This window comes from Priapulus caudatus, unplaced genomic scaffold (genome assembly GCF_000485595.1).
Source record: "Priapulus caudatus unplaced genomic scaffold, Priapulus_caudatus-5.0.1 Scaffold472, whole genome shotgun sequence".
Taxonomy (NCBI): domain Eukaryota; kingdom Metazoa; phylum Priapulida; class Priapulimorpha; order Priapulimorphida; family Priapulidae; genus Priapulus; species Priapulus caudatus.
The window spans coordinates 153,526-157,160 of NW_014577533.1; the positions used below are offsets into that span (position 1 = coordinate 153,526).

Below are 3,635 nucleotides of genomic sequence, written 5' to 3' on the forward strand. Positions count from 1 at the left end.
TGCCTGCACGCGTGAGAGTAGAGACTTATTTCGTCTGTGTACTGCTCTCGTGAGAGATCTGAGTCGACTTTATTTCAACCTGTGCTGCAACGCGTAGAGAGTGAGGCGACTTCATTTCACCTAGCGTACTGCGACCGCGTGATGAGGATGAGGGACTTATTTCGCCTTGTACTGCACGCGTGTGAGAAGTGACTGCGACTATATTTCGCCTGGTGCTGCACACGCGCTGAGAGAGTGAAGGACTTATTTCGCCTGTACTGCGGCGTGAGAGGAGAGGGACTTATTTCGCCTGGTACTGCCGCGCGCGGTGAGAGATGTGAGGATTTATGTCACTGACTGCACTGCGTGAGAGATGAGGCGACTTATTTCGCCTGGTAATGCCACGCGTGAGAGATGTAGGACTTATTTCACACTTTACTGCCGCGTGCAGAGATTGAGGGACTATTTCACCACTTGTACTGCGGCGCGATGAGAGAGTGAGGACTTATTCCCTGGTACTGCACGCGCGAGAGAGGTGAGGACCTTATTTCACTGGTACTGACGCGTGAGAGAGTGTGATATTTCGCCTGGCTACTGCACCCGTGAGAGGTGCAGGGACTTATTTCGCCCTGTACTGACGGCGCGCTTGAGAGAGTGCACGACTTATTTCCACCTGCAGTAACTGCACGCGTGAGAGAGTGTGTGACTAATCGCCTACGTATGCGCGCGTGCAAGAGTGAGGGACTTATTTCACCGGGCTACTGCACGGTGAGAGAGGTCTGACTTATTTCGCTGGTACTGCCAGGCGTGAGAGAGTGAGCGCGACTTACTTTCGCTGCGTACTGCACGCGTGAGAGAGTGAGGATATATTTCACCTGGTACTGCTGCGCCGTAGAGAGAGACGACTTTATTTTCGCCTGTGCTGCCGCGCGTGTGAGAGTGAGGGCTTATTCGCTGTACTGCACGCGTGAGAGAGTGAGGGACTTATTTCACCTGGTACTGCACGCGTGAGAGAGTGAGTGACTTATTTCGCCTGCACGCGTGAGAGAGTGAGGGACTTATTTCGTCCTGGTGCTAGCGCCGTGTTGAGAGTGAGGGACTTTATTCGCCTGTACTCACGCGGGAAGATGAGGACTTATTTCACCTGGTGCTGCACCTGAGCAGAGTGAGTGACTTATTTCGCCTGCACGCGTTGAAGTGAGGACTTATTCCTTACTGCACGCTGAGAGGTGAGTTGACTTATTTCGCCTGTACTGCTCGCGCTGAGAGAGGAGCGACTTATTTTCGCTGACTGCACGGTGTGAGAAAGTGAGGCTTATTTCGCCTGTAACTGCACGTGAGAGCAATGAGGACTTATTCGCCTGGTGCTGCACGGTGACTGAGATGAGGGACTTATTCGCACTGGTACTGCACGCGTGAGAGAGTGAGCGACTTATTGCCTGTACTTGCACGCGTGAGAGATGTGCAGGACTTATTTTCGCCTGGTACTGCGCGCGGTGAGAGGTGTACCGCTTATTTACCTGCGTACTGCACGCGTGAGAGAGTGATGGATTATTTTACACCTCTACTGCACCGTGAGAGAGTGAGAGCTTAATTTCACCTGGTGACTTGCACTCGTGAGAGATGAGCGGACTGATGACCTGATAACGCCGCGCGTGAGGAGGTGACGACTAAAATTTCGCCTGGTACTGCACCGCGCGTGAGAGACGTAGGATTATTTCAACCTGTACTGCCGCGTGAGAGAGCCTGTTGCACTTACTTTTCGCCTGGTACTGCACGCGTGAGAGATGAGGGACTTATTTCGCTGTACTGCGCGCCGTGAGAGAGTGAGTACTTAATTTCATCTCTCGTACTGCACACGCGGAGATAGTGTGTTGACTTATTTCGCCTGTACTCGCGCGTGAGAGAGTGAAGGGACTTATTTTCAACCTGCTTACTGCACGCGTGAGAGATGTGTTACTTATTTCGCGGTACTGCCACCGTGAGAGAGTGAGGACTTATCTTCGCCGAGTTCTGCACGCGTGAGAATGCCGGACTTATTTCACCTGTACTGCGCGCGTGAGAGAGTGAGGGCTTATTTCGCCTGGTACTGCGCGCGTGAGAGAGTGAGGGACTTATTTCGCCTGGTACTGCACGCGTGAGAGAGTGAGGGACTTATTTCGCCTGCGCCTGCCTGCCACGCGTGAGAGAGTGAGTGACTTATTTCCGCCGCACGCGTGAGAGATGAGGACTTATTTCGCCTGGTGCTGCACGCGTGTGAGATGAGAGACTTCTTCGCCTTACTGCACGCGTGAGAAGAGTGAGTAGACTTATTTTCCGCTGGTATGCTCGCGTGAGAGAGTGAGGACTTATTTCGCCTGCGTACTGGCAGTTACTTTTCTCCTCCGTCCAGATCCTTCAGTCGTCGTCTGATCTCCTCGTCCTTCTTCCCGCTGTAAGTCGAGGGTTCGCGGTAGTTCAGTCTCTCTCCCATCTAGATCCTTCAGCCGTCGTTTCATCTCCTTGTCCATATCTGTCTTTCGTCGATACCAGTAGTTAGCGACGTCAAATGTTACTCGCAATGCCTCCCCACCAGACTGCTGATAAGGTGCTCGGCGAGGTCACTGACCCCGCACGCCGTGCAGCGCGTGCACCGTAGACTCCTGTACTTAAGCAGAGCTGGCCGCGATGAATGGTGTGGAAACTTCCCACGGTCGTCAGCATCGACCTCGAAATTCCAAATTTTTGAAGGCCCGCGTTTGGGTAAATATTTTTATACCCTGCCGCGCGACGCGGATCTCTATCCCCGCCGCACGGGCGCCCCGTGGTGTAATATTTTTATACACTGCCGCGCGACGCGGATCTCTATCCCCGCCGCATATCACCGCCGCGCGGGCGACGCGCGCGGGCGACGCGCGCGCGCGGTGCATATCACCGCCGCACGGCCGCGCGCACATCACGGCCGCGCGGCACACCATCGCTGCGCCGCGGACGCGCGGGCGCGGTGTATACCGCCTGCCGCTCGCGCAACTTTTCAGTTACGCGATCAGCTGGCCTCAGCGGCTGCTCGGCACGTCGGCCACCGGATGTATTGGCGTCTCCCTAGTCTGCTATATCCCTTTTACTGCTCGAAGGCTGCCGACTCCACTTTATAGCCATGCAGATGATCTTGCATAGGGTTACGCAGACAGTTTCCTCTCTATCTCGGACGACCTCTTCGTCATAGGAGGACTCATCTCGTCGACTTAGTTCTCATGGCACTTCCTTCGCTATTTGGTCGAATGGCTTAGCTGGCAATCCGATTATGAATTGCCCGGGTTGGTCGCGATCCACTCCCGCCCGGAAAGGGTTGTGGGACCTTCCGGTGCCTCTAATGCTGGTGTGAGGAGTCTCATTAGTTTGTGACGGCTCGCTGTCTGCCTTATTAATCATGTTCGCGGGTCCCAGACCCGATCTCTCGTGTAATGCGCTCAAGCATCCACGCTCCTCACGTATCCAGCCTTTGAAGCTGAGCCTTGCTCGTTATTTCATTCGTCCATGAGTTTTCAGTCTGCGGATGGCTGATTCGCCTATCTTACGGTGTCGCTCCTTACTCCGGAACGTTCTTGTTTCTCTTCTTAGCCCCTTCTATATTACCTCTCGGAGATCGACGTCTGCGCTCGCTGACAGAATCATTC

The 3,635-nt window shown here is 54.3% G+C and overlaps 1 long non-coding RNA gene across 1 annotated transcript; it reads right to left on the reverse strand.

Moving 5' to 3' along the window:
- Nucleotides 1–935: 935 nt before the first annotated feature.
- On the reverse strand, nucleotides 936–1,163 carry LOC106810778. The gene is made up of 2 exons (XR_001394062.1): nucleotides 1,124–1,163; nucleotides 936–1,012 (listed from the first exon to the last, which is right to left on the reverse strand). It is a non-coding gene; the product is annotated as an uncharacterized LOC106810778 (long non-coding RNA).
- Nucleotides 1,164–3,635: the final 2,472 nt, after the last annotated feature.